Below are 17,103 nucleotides of genomic sequence, written 5' to 3'. Positions count from 1 at the left end.
TTTCTTAACCGCTGACACTGTATGTCTCCAAGACAGATTTCCCACGGGACAATAAAAATGTATCTATCTATCTGTTGAGGCTATTTCAAGGAGCTGTTTCTCAAAAATACATCTGAATGTCCACAGCGGGCAGGTGTCGCCCACTTTGTGATGTCGGGTACTTCTGCACTCATATATTCTGATGGATACGGTGCTACTGAAGCAGGAGTGTGAGTAAGACAATCAGTAAGACATATTGTCTAAGGACTTTTGCAGGTGCTGGCCGTCCAGAAAGCGCGATTTCAACCGGGCTTTGACGGCCATCTGGTTGTTATCCTTGGAGTGAGTGGATTGCATTCTAGCATTGGCATCCCATCTGTTCAGCAGAAATGAAATTAGACCAGCCAGGTGTGGTCTGTCTCTGGCTTCAACTGGCCTGGATTCACTTTTAAAAAAAAGTGAAAAGTTAAAAAAAAGACTGAAAATCTGTCCGAGAAACACTCACAGACCTCCACGTTCTTATGGATGAGACACACGCGTGGAGAGTCTCACGTGATCTCAAGCAGTCTACCGAGTTTTAATTTCCATCTGAATCCAGATTTAACTTAATGTCCCTTATATACATTTTGACAACTGATCGTTCCATATATGTGAAAAAGATGAGAAACAAAGAGATGTAAACACTGCAGATTTCTACGTTCTTGTTTGAACCAGATATCGATTTCAGCAACGCTAATCCTCAACTGGGAAGGACAGATCGATGAAAAGGTGCAGAGAGTGAGAGAAATGGGAGAAATTGATTTGAAATAGCAGACAGCTGGGAGGAAATCATTCCCATGTAGTATAATTCATAACTTCTAGTTCATTTAATGCAAAAAGGGGAACGATTTCAACATGCATGTTCACACCTTAAATATCTCCAGTTTCTTGCTTTGTATTTTAATTGTCCAAGGGTCAAATGTTTTGAAGTATCTATCGCTGAGGGTTAAAATGCTTTTCTTCATCGAATTGCTGTAGTCAGGTTTACTAATATTGCCGTGTTAAATACTTTTTTGGAAGTAGAAGTTTGAACGTCACGCAGAGCATGTTTGCTTTTCGAAAGCTGCGTTTTTGTCATTTCTGCACCCAATGTTAACTACCGTCACAGATTAACGTCACACACACTACGGTTCAAAAAACCAATCCTATAAATGAGACTCGTGATATTGAAAGTCCTGCGGTGTCGTAAAACACTGGGAAGACTTGCTGAGAGTGTCACTATTTCTTCACCTGATTCATTTGCCTTTGTCCCGAAGCTTCCACAAACATTTCGCCGACTACACCCTCAGTCTGAAAAAACAAACCTTCTGTGAAGTAAAAAGCCCCCATGCCTTTGTTGTTTCTTCCTCTTTCAGTACGTACTGTATTTACATTAGAGCTGGGACCAACTTTACATGACAAATTCACAGCATGGACAGCTAATAATGTCTCATTTACATTGCAAATATTTGAAACAGAAGCTTACGTTCTTTTAAGATTGATAGTATCTCAGTTTAATGTATAGACCATTATTTATCGGTGGAGGTTCTGGAAACAGAGACAGTTCCCTGTTACCTCAACGGGTGAATCTATACAGCGGAATGTAATTACTCTACTTTATATTTCTCTATATGTCTTGCGGGTGACCAATCATTTAAAGGTGAAACCTGTACATCAGGTACCTTAGATGACTGAGACCAATGTCACCAATTAAGGGGCAGTTTGAAATGTTAGGGAGGTATATGGACATTGCAAGGCTGCATATAAATGTGGTAAAAAAAGGTTTTGAATGTGTGAACATATGTGACAGATTTGTTTTTATACCAAATCACATGGAATCTAATTTTTTTTTTTTTTCAAATGAGATTTAGACCACTATTATATGTGTTCCTGATTCAGATGGTCAGACATTTCTCAATGCATTTCAAGGGACTTTTAAGTCACTCTAGCTTAACACTTCAACTATCACAAAAGTCTCTTTCTACAAATCCCAGTTCTCATTATAATCTGTTGATCTGATCACAAATTGGCCAGCTTCCACTGGACATCAAATGAAAACATAAGCGGTTATAGAATTGCCTCCAGCGTTTATTTATTTACGTCAGTGTGCTGTCTGTGACATCTTTGTTATTTCCTTTTTCGCATGCGGGTCACCTCATAACCGTGATCAGTTCACAACTAGAATCGGATATCGGCCACAAGGATAACATGCGATACGCAATAAATCCAAATTGAGCACAAAGGGGCTCAGTGGGAGTGAAGCCTAGTGATGTCATGCACCGGCATAATCAGTTACATAACAGGGCCCGACTTCAAATTAGTGAGTCAAATCCAATGTAGTGTAGAATTGCGCATGAGACGCGCAGCTGATGGAGGTGTAGTTTACTACGACCGCCACTAGATGTCAGCAAAGGGGCGTGTTAAACTGAATGTGCTGTTTGAGTGGCTTCTAATGCTCCTCAAAGATTTCCTGGTGATCCTCACTGACTGTGTGTCTGACTTAGTGACTCATGCTTTTGATACATTTTGGTACATTAACTTTGCGTTGGCAATAAAGTAAACATGTTCACATGAATATTGATTAAGCAGTGCTAGCTATCATTTCCCTGTTCTATTGATAAACATTAGAGCACAGCATTGGCAGTTGCTCTATCCTTTGTTTTCAGCACCTTTAGCGTCCCCTTATACAAAGATAATATCAGTTTAAGCTGCTGGTGTGCTACAATCCCACAGCAGCATCCTTCTGAGGATCTTGACAGTGAAAAAAAAATGTAATAATTTTCTTTATGTGCAAATATTTATGATGCCATAAAACTGCATAGTTTAGAATTAACACCCACTAACTTTGCACGTGCAACATATCAGTGCGTTCTCCACTAGTCCTCCATAATTTGTTGTTCTATATGTAATTATACGTCTGCATGCATGCACGTGAGCTAGAACAGAAAACTTTGTGCATTCAAATTCTTGTTAAATAATCCGTAGCGTCAGTAAGGATCAGCTGGGACTCGGTATTCTGTCTGCTTGAGTGCTGATTGCGTCCCAGTTGAATGTAGCGATGATGCCCACAGCTCTTTCCAGGCGTGAGGCCACTGATGACCCGGCCAACATTCACACATTATCACACACTCAATACTTACTCGGAGTGTCTCACTGATTCTATTTAACATACAATCCGAGAGTGTTTAGCTGACAGCTGTATAATGTACGAATCAGCTTTATCACATGACCCTAGAAATACCACTTTTTACAAATCAACTTCAGGTCATTAGTCCTGAGGCTTCAATGCTTTAAATATTTACCATGACTCGGGCAAGGCATTGGATGGGTCTTTAGTTTTGCAATTTTTTTATTCACAGGCCTTTTTCAGGGCCTTAGATCTGGTTTAGGCTCTTTGGGTAAACAAATCTCTGGGTGCCGAATTGGGTCACAGCTTTTCTAACAACCCACAAACCAGAAATAACCAATATATAATATGTGCATCTTTTCCCAGCTTGATCTGCAATAAACAAAAATGTTAATGGGTTGAAACGAGTGAGCATAAGCACAAAAAAAATCAAGACTTCTCCAACGTATGTAACAGGCAATCGGATGTGGTATTCGAGCTGCAGCTATGACTGACTGGAGTGAAAAACGAGAGAATACAGTGCTCGGGGTTAGCCTCGGTGTCTCTCACTCTTTGCTCCTCTCTTCAATACTATACTTGGTTGCTATGGAAACACACTTGGAGCGCTGGAGTCGTGAGGCCAGTCAGCTGAGATACCGCTTCCAGTAAACAATCAAGCCGTCTATGTCCCCTATGCGTCCGAGTTTCTCGAATGATGTAGACGTCAGCCAAAGTAGTCGGTGCCAGAGAGGTGGCAGGAGCCGGGGTGGAACCGACATTTTTCATCTTCTCTGTCTGAGCCCACTGCATCTTGCCCCGCGTGGTCTTCATATGCAGATTTTCAGAGCAGTCACTTCATGTCTGTAATTATTTCTACAATGATAGGAATGTAGCTAAGACTAAGACTAACATAAGACAGGCCTAATGGTCTTTATTGACAATGCGTGAAACATCATCAGCAGATTAAACACTGCTTTACTATCATGTGCAGACCCGTCTGCACGTGACCTGTTGTTAATTAATAGTATGGGTGAAAGCATGAGCCCTTTGTCAGAAAGGGATGCTTCAATTCAATTCATCAGTTCAGCCCAGCCTCGTCTTTAGCCAAAGTAAATATGCTTAAAAGTTGTACTAACCTCACATTTAAAATGCAGATCTTGCTGTAATTGGCCTTGAAGATTAGCGGCCCAACAAATGTAGGATTCAAAAGTGAGATTGTCTTTTTTTGACAAAGTAAAAATACCTTGACATACCTTGTTTGCTGGAGGATCAAGGCAGCAGCCTTCACAACACAAGAGCCACAGAACAACAAGACATAACAGCACTCCTGCTAAAGGGTCCGCTGTATGATTTCTAAACATGAAAAAAAGAGTTGACGCTTTTGCATTCAAAAAGGTTTTACTAAATTGGCTTTAAGACAGACTTATATAAAAAAAAATATATATATATATATATACATATATATATATGTATATATATATTGGCTGGCACATTAAAGTCCCTGGCTGTAACTTGGGAATATAATAGCAGCTGTTAGTTGTTTGAATGTCAGAAAGAGAGTCATATTCATTCTTTGTACCTCAGAGTGAAGTTAATAAATAACCATTTATGACCGGAAAGCTGGATGATGCAAAAATGAATCATATGAAATAAAAGCAGCTTTTGTATCCTCCATGTTTCCCCTCGAATGAGGTGTTTGCCCAACAAACCTGTGATGTTCGGTACAGACTCTGTGACACAACTGTTCTTTCATCTGGAACGAAATCCGATCTAAAAAACCCAAAACCGACATCAGACGAGATGTGAAGATCAACAGCGCATTTAATTAAGAGTTCAAACTCTAATCAAATGTGCTGTTGATCTTCACTTTCCAGATGGGTTCCTCTCACTGTAAAGCGTCTCCTCCGATGCAGTTCTCAGCCTCTGTTTTCCGCCAGCTCGACTCTTGCCCACAGTTAAAGCAGTTATCGTTAGGCCATTAATTGTATCAGAAAGCTAAAGGTGGAGCAAAGCCCTCCGGCCGTGGCTGACGGAGGGTGAATCGGGAAACACTATACCGCTTTTTTCTCTCTCTTTCTCTCACCATCGTTACTTTGGCTGCATTGGCCTACCTTCCAGAAGAGGCGGAACGATGACTTGGTTCCGCGGTAAGAAGTTCCTTTTGACGCAAGGAATCATTATTATACATCATTGCTTTGGTGGCACAGGCGTATTTCGTCTCGCGGTATACGACGTTGTGGAAGCATCGACCGAATTAGCTCAAGACACATGGAGGCCGAGCGGCAATAGATAAGCCATTTGTTAAGCGTCATGCCAAGGCAAGCCATTGTGCTCCTGCACTACAGGCACTGATAATGAGAAAATATCAGTCCCTGGAGCTAACAGCCCCCCCCACTGACAGAGAAAAGAGGCAGAGATGGAGAGAGGGAGCGAGTTAATGAGCTGTAGCATACACGTGTGTTTGCATGTGTCTGTGTGCACTCGCTTTTGTGAGTGACAAAGGCGAGGAGACAAAAAAAAAAGAAGTGAGAAATGAGGAGGGGAGGAGTGTTAATTGAGTATGATCACACCTCCAACATATTCCTCTATGTGAAACAGGCAGCATCAACCTGCCACCCACCCACACACACACACACACATGCAAAACATCACCAGGTTCTACCCATTCTTTGAGCTTTAAATGTGTGCAAACATAATGTAAACAAATATATTAAAGAGGGCACAGGAAGAAGACATAAGAGCAGACGATAGAATGAGCTCTGATCTCCTCCATGTATGCACCCTTATTGGCTAATTGAAATATGTCAGAAGCTTGGAGCCTCAGGGTCAATCATTGTCCCAAATAATTACACTCATTGATTGACGTCAATGCAAATTATCCCTGGTTGTTGATGTGAGTGAATCTGCAGGAGAAATGTTTATATCATGGAGCAAAATCCAGTCTGTTCGTTACCGATGAAGAAGGCTGTTCGTTGCACTCGTGCATCTGTCTTTTTGCCTTCAACGTTTGTTGAACCTTTTTCTTATGCACCGTTTCAACAGTCAAACTACCTTAGAATGTGTGTCACTGTCCCTATGCACTGTGGGTAAGCCCAAGTCTTAGTGATTTATTCAACGTTAATATGTCAATGGTATCTGCCTCAATGAAAGTGCTGCAGGTACACTTCTCTGTAAAAGAGGCAGATGACCACTGCAGTTCAACCATATTACTCAACGGTGGAGGTCTATGCCCCCCCCCTCTCTTTCCCTCCCTCTCTCTCCCTCTCTCTCCCTCTCTGGCAGTCATCCTCTCCCGCCGCGCTGCTGAGGCTGCGACGTTAGCTGTGGATGGAAAAAAATAAAGCCATCTCCCTTTGCTTCAGCCAACGGACGCGTCATTTGGAAAGGAAATAAGTGAAGGTACTGTACAAAAAAGAATGCACGTTTTCATCTCAACACTTAACAACAATTTAGAAAATGTATTTTTTATTTATTTATTATGTATCCTTGGTCTGAGCAATGATGTGTGAAGCGACGGCGGAGCGGACATGCACCTGCACCACAGACTCCAACGCACGGTTGGGTCTGAGTCCTCTTGGTGCAACAGAAGCTCCGTGTTGATCTTACGGGGCTTTTCAGGCGAGGTCGGCATTAAGTGCGATTCCGGGCATTCGTGTGATATTTAAAAAATAAACATTTTATTACTGGGTATAAAGTCTGTATTCCCCGCGTTTTTGGCACAATTGTTGCTGAACCCGTTCTGTTTTTGCACGTCTGTGTGTAAATGGTGAACAGAAGTGATGCACACACCCCGCGAAGCCGGGCTGGTGTTCACGCTGGGTAATGCGGCGATAGGATGGACGCGCACAGGAGGCGACATGGACAGATGTGAGAGGAGGGATTTAGTATCGAGGGGGGAATCACGCAGGGGATAAAACTGGTAATGCGTGCGCGCGCGTGCGAACGTGTGTGTGTGTGTGCATGTGTGTGCGCGTGTTATCTCGTCTGTGTGTGTGTGTGTGTGTGTGTGTGTGTGTGTGTGTGTGTTTTTTCATGGCGAATGATCCAGCTTTCCAGCAGCGTTTTGAACACTCAGTCTCACGACACGCGCCGCACTTTACCTGCAATGAGGGCTTCAGCGCGAGCTGCCTTGACTTGTCCCGCGCTCGTGCGCGCGTGAGATTCAGTGAGTGAGTGTATGAGAGACACAGAGAGAGAGAGAGAAAGGGGAGGGAGGGGAGGGAGGGAGAGAAAGGGGTGGGCGGGGGAGGAGGGAGAAGGGGGGCTGCCTACCAGCAGCAGCAACAGTGTCCAACTACTGACCGATGGCCCTCACAGACTCCCTCGCCCACGCATGTGTGACTGCCAGGCACGTGACCAGGCGGAGAAAATGTGAACATATATATATATTTTTTTTTTAAATGGTCCGTCGTCGCGCGCGTTAAATATAAATATCACGGTATTTGGCTAGAGCCCGGCGGGCCGGACGGAGCGCGGTGGTTCAGCACCACGGACAGCGCGCAGTGTGCACACATGTTGGATGGATCAAGGGCTTCCGAGAGGAAACGTGATGCGCGTGCAGCATCTGGAATGAAGCGTGCACATATTTGCTTTATAGGCGATGGGAGAACAATGACAGGAAATGTTTGGTGTTGTTCTGGAGTAAGACAGATGGCACATTTCCTCCGTGTTGGTTTCCCCAGGCACATTTCCTTTCCTCTCAAACTACTATTTAACACCAATTATAAAGTATTTGAAAACCAGTGCAAGAATTTGGTCGGAATTAATATAAATAAAGTGAAATGAATAGCTTAAGAATAGATTGATTTTGATTAAATGTAGCTGTCAACCTGCCGCAGTGAACAGATGTTAGTTTCAAACTAAATACACACATCAACAGGAGAGCAATGTTTCTTAAATCAGTGATTGATCAATACTTAATAAGTGCTTCGCCGGGTTGGACTGCAAATGACAGAAGGGGTCTATCGGTTTGCTCAACCATGGATACCTTCTTAAACAGCACAGTGAAATGCTTTCGCCACAGTCAACAAAAAAAGCCTCTCCCAGTGGCTTAACCATCCACGCCCCCATCAAGGAAAAATACATAAGGATCCTACGTCAAGCTACAATGCAGTAAAGCGCTGTACCCTACTTTGCCTTTGACCTTTTTGCATTGCTTCACTCACCTGGTGTATTTATTTGTCGCGCTCTATTTGTGTCCCTAAATCCATTTCCTCCTGATGTCTACGATGTCCTTCAAGGAAAGACGAGCGGTCCCCAATCAATGCAATCGTAGATCAGGAAAGAAGGATGAGAATGAGGCAGACCTGGAAGACCTAAATCACGACCACCCACCGACTAGACCCAATGCTTTGTCACTGTGACATTTTCAGTTCATCAGAATACGTCATAGTTCAGTAGCAGTGTCTGTTGGTTGCTCTCGAGAGGTTGATGGATGTTGTTCTGAAAGAAACCTGAAATGCAATTTTCTTTTTGCCTCCTTCTCTTGTGTGAAATCCAACACACGCTAACTGATGTTGAGGAGCCCACCAGGTGAGCTAAATAAGTGGAAAATAGCAAGAACACCCAAATGAAAGATGGTGTTACTGCAGCAACGTAAACAAGGGTGCTGCAAAGGAATCATATAAGAATATGAATAATGTGTTGTGGGCTTGTTGTTCATTTCTTTCTCTGGTACGCTGATCAATCAACAGGTCGACAGCATCCTTTAATGTGATGGAGGCCATAGCAGTGGTACTTATGAGGAATGAGTAAATGTTTCAGCAGTCTCTCTCTTCACCGCTCAAGAATTAACAGGAATATCTAGTCGTTGTGGGCTGATTGATTGCAAGTATGACAGGATTTTGAGTAGTTACCAAACAGCTAATACTCCGAGCCTTTGAGTGCCGTTATATTTTCCTGACCTTGACACACTGAGAGGCCAAGACAGTCAGACCTCCGTCTTATGAATCGGCTTTGCAAGCGGATGCAGGTCATATGGTGATGGTCCTGGCGCGGCGCATTGCAGTGATGGAATGCTCCTCTGGTCATGAAATGGTTGAGATTTTGAGGATTCTTTGTAGCCAATAAAACCGTCAACCCAATTCAAACACACCAATTCACTTAAAGTATATTGTTCCGCGATTTCTGTCTGACGGGACACGCTGTTATAGATACAAAATGCAAAGGTTATGTGCAGTGCAGAAGGTGGCTGTCACTTGTTATCACTCTCATTATATCACCACAGCAAATGTCTTTGTGGAGTTATGGCCGTTAGCATTTCCATGTCCTAGATGCAATGTAACCTCTCGGGCGCACCCTGAATTCAAAATGTGAGAATGAAATCCGATATGACAGGTTTACAGGTTGATTGACGGGTCATTTAATACATAGACTACATGGTATTAATGCCACCGCTGCTGTAAAAGGTCTGCTTCAACCTGAGACGCTGGTCCTTTTTTACTGCAGTGTTCAGTTTATTCATTACTGAGGAAGACCTCCACAAAGACCCAATGCCCTATATGCAACTTTAACAAAAGTGTGGAATCTAAATAATTCATTTACTCAAAAAAAGGGAGTGGAATTTACTCTGATTAGCCTCCCAGCTCAAATGTTTCTCTTGCTAAGTGCATATTCCAGGAAATAAGGACTGTCAGTTTTCTGGCTCACAGTTTGTTATCTCAAATACTTAGCATTCCCCACCAGCTCCACCTTCCCTGGCCTCCCTTCCCCAGCCACGCCCTCCAAATTGATTTCTGTATCCATCAGGAGGGATTATGCTAAGATCGTGAGAGGGATAACCCATCGGGAGACATTCACACTTGCTCATTCCGCATCACGTCCTCGGCCACAGCACACTGCGCTCTCTTTCAGCCTAACAGCTGTTGCAGTGCTCGGTGCAATCAATACGACAGTCATGTTTCACAACAACCGTCACTCCTTCACTGCCAGGAACCTGTGGGAGGTCCCCTTGGGCAGGAGACCGAGAGACATGGTAGACAGCAATTCACTGACGAGCTGTAAGAAATGCAACTGCGGGGTTTGTTCATTAGCTGTACGTTGGCGCGGTGGGAAAGTGTTGATTCCAAACCGCCGTTTTTATGGAATGCAAAAAAAAAAGAGAGTGTACAGCCGCATGCTTGGAAAGCAAGAAATCAGGGGAGGAATAAGGAGAAGGAAACAGCAGACGGATTAAGCAGACTCAAAACCAAAATGTTCAAGTAGAAAAGAAAAAAGGCAAAGAATAGAAAGTCAGTACTGAGGAGTTAGTAAACCTCAAAGGTTCAGCTCCTTAATCCCCACAAAAGACATCTGACAGTTAAGGTCATGTCTCATAACTGTGATTCGAATAGAGAGAAGGGTGACGGTGATCTGCAGACTGCATTTACAGTCCCATTTACAGCAGCAGAGACTTTACACCTGCCGCCGCAGTCCTGCTTCAATCAAATATTGCGATTGGGGATTTTGTCCTTTGAAGTCAGTTGGTTGTAGAGGCATATTTCTTTTCAACACCTTGAAAGCCAACTAGATCCATGGAAAGCACTACAGGCAACGCAGGGCCTGATAACCACCTTTTAGGAAATCACCAGACTACAAATACCAATGTCCAGTGAACCCGCAGCTGTCTTTGTGTCCAGGTCAATCAGCCTAAAATATGGTATTCCCACTTCCATGCTAATAGACTCATAGCCCGGCGCTTTGCGGCTGTAATTGTAAGTGACAAAGTGGAGCAAAGTGACCTGACATTGACAAAATGCTTTTGACGGGGGGAAGCTGTTGAGCGGAAAGAAAGGGGGGGTCGCAGCCCTGCCCCGTTTGCAAGTGGGAAGGTGTTGGCTCTCTTGTGGGGTCATAGAGAAGTAGCGTGCATGTGTGTGCGTAGGCGTGTGCATGGACACACATGTCCCTTGGGTTCAGAAATACATGTCATGTCGTCTAAAACAGGATCTGTGAATATCTGCAGTACAGCAGCCACCACAAATAAACCGATTTAGGTAGTCGACTGCACACACACTGATGCTATGCGTGCTACTTTTGCTATATATACTGTATGCTGATATTTTACTTTTTTTTTGTAGAAGCACAGTATTGATATTCACATATTGCATCTGTACCGGTATGTGTGTTTCATTAGATTTACATTTAACATGTAGTTTGTAATACATCAAATGGAAATACTGTTGAGTCTGCAATTTGGAATAAATAAATAGTTTCTTAAAACTCTGAAATTGTCAGTGAAATTTTAGATTTTATTTTTTTCTCTTAAAAAGCATTCGCTCAAGATGCACTACAACATCTGAATGTTACTTTGTGCTGTGGCCCAAACAGCAACATGACTTTTTTTTGGGAGAAAAAGTTATTTCAACACCGTGTGATGTGAGATGAAGCCAAGCGTTTGGACGGGTTTGGTTTTAATAATCTCCTGAGGAAGAATAGGCTTGACATGACTCATACAACATGCAGCTGTTTCTCTTAGGGCTGCTATTTTCAGACTGCGCTCAACTATGAACATTTACACAATGGTTTACTCGTGTTCTCAGTCCACAGCGCTGTGAAATAGTGTAACACAAAAGCACACTCCGACTCATCGTGTGATGGTTGAAGGTCTTTCTTTTTAATGAGTGAAGTAATTGAAGTCATTAAAAATGAATTATTGCTACAAGAAATTGGGATTGCAAAAACAAAGCATGTTTAATTCAGAATCGGTTTTGTGTTGTTTAAGAATGGACCTTTGAATTATAATATAATGCTCGATAGTTTAACAATTTATAATCATCGTATTTCATAATATAACTTACCAGTAAATTCTTAATCTTTAATGTCCCCAGTAAAACCCATAAACTTTGTGTGAGATGTTTTCATAGACATTAAAGTGGCAGCCCAAATGATTTGTGTATTTTTTACGTGGTTTTGGGAATTATTGTAAATAATTCCATAATTTCCACACCTCAAATTTGACAATAAATCTATAATTGTTTGAGATCCTTTTAGTAGAGGCCTTGAGCATTTGAGCACTCAGTGTTTTTCCCGTGGACCAGTCACAGAGGATCTGCCTGTATTTCATCTACATCATTTTTTTATCCTGAACTAAACTTCCGTGTTTCCGCGAGTAGCCGCGGGTGTGTGAAACAACTGTGTCGTCGCAGGTGTATTGTTGAAGAGAAGAGGAAGCACACTGTTGAGTGGGAAGTTGTTAGTGTAGCGCAGGCTGGAAGCAGCAACGCCACCAGCCGAGAACCGAGCGCGTTCTGAGCAGCAGCCGGGTTCGACTCCAGATTACGTGGCAGGATCGAAAAGTATTCAAGGTGTGTTATTCGAGGTGTGTTGTCTCGTCCGAATCAGATACAAGTGAACACATCAGTGAGGTTCACAAAGCCCCCCCCCCCCCGAGGAAATCTGCATGTTTGTGTGTTATGAGTGTGTCATTTTTCTCTGTATGAGCATTCGTTTAGTAAATGTCCATTGTGTGCGCTTGTGTTTGTGTGTCTGGACTGTATGTGCGTTAAGTATGGACACCATCTGCCATCATCTTTGCTTTGTGCCAACCCCCCCCTCTCTATTAACCCACACCCATGCTCACAAACACAGAACCCTCCAGCGATGGAGTTGAAGATGAAGAAGGAGCCTCACTGTGCATTTGTGCCAGGATCCACCATCATGGAAGGGAAGTGGGTGTTATGTACGGGGCACTGAGCAACAAGCGCAAAGATTGAGCAGAAAGGAAATTGTGGTATTTCTACTCGTTGTTAAGCCCTTGAAATGTTGTACTCACATCAGGTAGAAACTTACATATTTGCTTTTAAATCTCACCCACGCACCCACACACACGCACACACACATAGGCACAAACAGAAATACAATTACGTACACATTTACACTGCCATACGAAGTGGATTTTGGAATAATGCCTTGTTTTTTTTCCCGACTGCCCTAGATTAATTTGGCATCTGTGCTGCATACTCATCTCTCGCTCTCTCTTTCCCTCTCTGTTGTTATCACTCTGCTTTTCACTTTACACACACAGACACGCACACACACAAACACTCTTCCTGGCGTCCTCTTTTTCTGTTGCCTGGTTCTCGCCTTCCATCCCTCCCTCTTCCCCCATCGGTTTCTGTGTCTCTCTCCTTCTCTTAGTACAAACTGCAAAGATATGTGTATAAATATTTTAGCTTTGTCAACCACTTGCACAGAGACAGTGTCTGTATTCCCCTGTGGGTGTGTTAGAGCTTGCAGGCGTGTGTGTGTGTGTGCGTGTGTGTCTAGGCACAGTGTAGTTGGATGCGTACATGATGGAATGTTCTACTGAAGCATCTGTTCCATATAAGTGTTTCTAGCCCATAGAAACTGAGTTTTAATGTCTTCAGAATCACATTGATTTTAACTCAAATTTGTTTGAAGTTTAATGTTTATTAATAGTACAAATAATAAAACACTATTTATATCAACCTGGCCTTAGCTTTGTTCCAATATAGCAAAAATAGTTCAATAATAATGGAGTTAAACCCTCCGTTAGACATTCAGCCAGGACAACAAGGATCTTTTATACTCTCCTTTTACAGTAAGGTGTAAAGTCTGTTTCTCCTTCTTCTCCATTTCCCTCCCAATCCGCGTAGTGAGAAAATATTGGATTTGCACACACATACAGGAGAGGACCTGCTGCGAGGAGCCCCATGACGGGCCGTGTCTGATCGCGTGAAGTCTCTTTGGCTGTTTGGACATACTCGCCACCTTCGCAAATGCATTAAGCATGAATCAGTAATCCTCATGTACCTTCCTATTCTCAAAACATTTAGTTGCTGGGAATCCTAAATAACAAAAAGGTTAATATCTTTTTGGTCGTTTTGAAAACCAACTGATTTATTAAACTACCGTGACTAAACCATTATCTACATGACCCCATAGATCAGCCAGTGTGTCAGATTAACTAATCGGCTGAAAAAAAGCACTATACCTTTTTGTTTTAAAGTATAGTATAAAATGTTTTAGGTCTCTTAAGTATTACATTTTATTGTAGATGATAAAAGTAATTAGTAAAGTGGTTTTGTTGTGTAGTTTAAGGGTACAATTCTATGAAAGTTCCTCAACATTGTTCTTCAGTGCAGTACTTCAGTACATACAGTATACTGTTGCACTGATGGGCAGACAGGTGGTGGGAAGGCAACATAATTCCGTTTGTCCCATGGGATTAGAGATTAGAAACCCATCTCTCACTCTAACCTATACAGCCTGCAGACACACATCTGCACACTGCTTTTAGTCTTCGTACAATAATACGGGAAACCCTAACACTGTGTTTGTGTGTGTACCTTCATTCATATCTTTAAAGTAAAGAAACAAAAATAAAAAAAAGTTTTTCCCGTTCAGGTTCCTTCAGATGCTGTGGGATGCTGAGTCAGCTTCTCAGGCGGAGACCCTCGAGTCGTGGAGGCTAAAATGTAGAAGTACGCTGTTGGCTTGAAGTAATCGATCGTCAAACAAACGCTACCTCTCTCCCCGCCGTCAATAATGATATTGATTGCTGTACGTCCACTGTTAAAACAAGCCAGGGGAAGTTTATACGTTCTTCTTTTTCAATTCCCGCCGCCTTTATGAAACCTTTTACTCCACTTTTACTGGTGTGTAGTTACGGCAGAGCTGAACACACTGACGCAGACACACCGCAGGCCCCAAACACAAGCGGACATATGCTGTGGAATGAGCGCCACCAACCTAAGCCAAGTACACACCACATTGCACGCAGTGACACAGACACCATCTACACTCTTCTTCGCACCCCCGGGGGTTCAAATGATTTCACAAATGCTCACACTTAATCCACCGGCACGGCGACGACAGCTTAGCGAGTGTGTGGTACGTTGTGCGTGTGGTATAAGGAAATCAGCACACTTTTTTTCATAAAGGGCTGTGATGCTATATGTGGTGTTCTTTAAATATTTGTTTAACAGCTACAATAATTTAAATAAGTAATTGGAATGTGAATGTGTTGTTGTTTTTGAGAGACCCTACGAGTTGGATGGACAATTATGCAAGGATTTCATTTCTCAGCCTTGAGAGTGATTCTTTAGATATTATATACGATATTCAGAGGGGTTTTGTTCTACTTTCTTAAAAATATAAAAATGGGTTTATAGTAACGGTCGTGTCAGTGTACGTATATGAAGGCATTTCCTTTAGTATTACCTTCCCATCATACAGAGATTGATACACAACTCACCCGTGGCAGCGTGGTCTCAGACTAAACCAGACAAATTACATTATTGTCACTGCAGAAGAAATGACTTCTTAAGATGTATGAATATAGGATTTTCAGGCATGGAAAATTGGCCAGCTTTTCTAAACAAATAGCTATTCTAAATATGCCACAGTCCTGACTTCTTTGTTCCACCCTTATTTTTCCTGTTCCTCTGAGCTAACTTTCTATTTAGAGATTGCCGATTTAGATGATTTTCCACATTTATTTCAGTACATCCTCGCTGCACGACAACCGCAGGCTCACTCTACCGTTCTTAAATGTGTGGACACAGAGGACGGTTTTTCAAGTCAAACATTTTATCAAAGCAGTTTCAATTTAATGTGTAAATTGCTTCATAGAAGGTGCAACACCCCCCCAAATATCCCACGGTCTCCATATGTGACTAAAACCAATTGAGCATGAAAACAATCAATATGACTTCTCTATAATTCATGGGTTGCAATCGGAGCTCTTTTATCAATTGCAGCATGTGTGGGGTTAATTTTAACCCAAAACACTAAAATAAGTTGTTTATCTTAAATGATTTATTAACTATTACTTATTATCAATTGTTTATCTCTCCCTTATTATTTCCATACAATACTACTACTGTTACTATAAGTAACAGTAATTGCCTGTTCTCGGTCCCAGACCTGTCACCGTGCCTAGCGTGAAGCCAGCTGCCGTTAAATACTGGCTGCTTAAACTATATCATTTTTTTTAGTTTCACAGCTAGAGAATGCTGTGTGTGTCCGTGAGAAGGATTTTGATTTTTCTAAAGTCGACTTTAGAAAAATTACTGAAATAGGACAAGGAACTAATTACAGCCCAGCCCCATTGTCCTCGTGTGGATACACATACATCCAACGTGGAGACAAGTTTTTCCTTTTAATGTACTGACAACCATAAACAGATGCACCACTCGGAGGGTTTCCTCACAGTGGCAGTGCATAATTAAGTCCCGCGCACACCTGAGGCGGAAAACAGTGAAATGCTCCCCATGGACTTTGTATTTTATTGTGCGTAGGACTTTCGTCTGCTGAAACGCTGCTGATTGGTAGAAAGCACTACTAACAGAGAACACAGAATTGCCTTCACTAGTGACAGTAACTTGTAAACCCAGCAGCGAAAATTAGCTTGCTGACAACTATTGAGTCCCATGGCACATATCATCTTTTGGTATCAACTGCACCCCTGGTAGACAAAGGGTACTCAAATATTCCTTTGACCTGCTGCAATCTAACATTTTATGCTTGCCACAGGCAGTTTTTGTTTTATCCCTCGGTTGCATATTGTGGCGGCGGTTGTTTTACTCTCCACTGGGCGTGGTGGTGTTTTCTGTATGAATAGTTGCACTCCGTCTCTTTGAATCAGACGGATAATTTCAGCTGACTACTTTGAGAAAGACGAGATTCCTGCAAGAACACACTTCACACATACACAAGCGCGCAGAAAGTATTCGAAAACAACGCTCTACAGCAGTTTCTGTTAAGTTTGTTATCTTTTATCACGTTATGTCATTGCTGCCTTTGCCTACTCTCTCCGTGTTGCTATTTCTCTCTTTCTCCCTCTCCGCCTCACCCAGCCTGAAGCTCTGCAGTTAGAAGCCTTGGTGCCTCATTTTGCCTGGCAGTTCTAAGGACACATGTGCCTTTAAGGAAAGACAGAGACAGAAAGAAACAAGGGTGGGCAACGGAGGCAGTGTTTTTTAGAAGCTCAATTTGAGTCCTCCCTGCTTTCAAGTCCTCCCACTCTGTAGACCTCATACCACAAGAAAGTTATGCGC

At 42.5% G+C, this 17,103-nt stretch overlaps 1 protein-coding gene across 1 annotated transcript in view; it reads left to right on the top strand.

Moving 5' to 3' along the window:
* Positions 1 to 6,378: 6,378 nt before the first annotated feature.
* Positions 6,379 to 17,103, top strand: part of elfn2b (extracellular leucine-rich repeat and fibronectin type III domain containing 2b) — a 41,245-nt gene continuing 30,520 nt past the window's right edge. The window contains exon 1 of the mRNA XM_040190854.2: positions 6,379 to 6,502. The gene's annotated coding sequence lies outside the window, so the exon portion shown is untranslated. The remainder of the gene's footprint in view (positions 6,503 to 17,103) is intronic.

This window comes from Gasterosteus aculeatus, chromosome 11, assembly GCF_964276395.1.
Source record: "Gasterosteus aculeatus chromosome 11, fGasAcu3.hap1.1, whole genome shotgun sequence".
Lineage (NCBI taxonomy): Eukaryota > Metazoa > Chordata > Actinopteri > Perciformes > Gasterosteidae > Gasterosteus > Gasterosteus aculeatus.
Note: the sequence above shows the minus strand (reverse complement) of the source record. Positions and strands in the feature narration are given on the sequence as shown.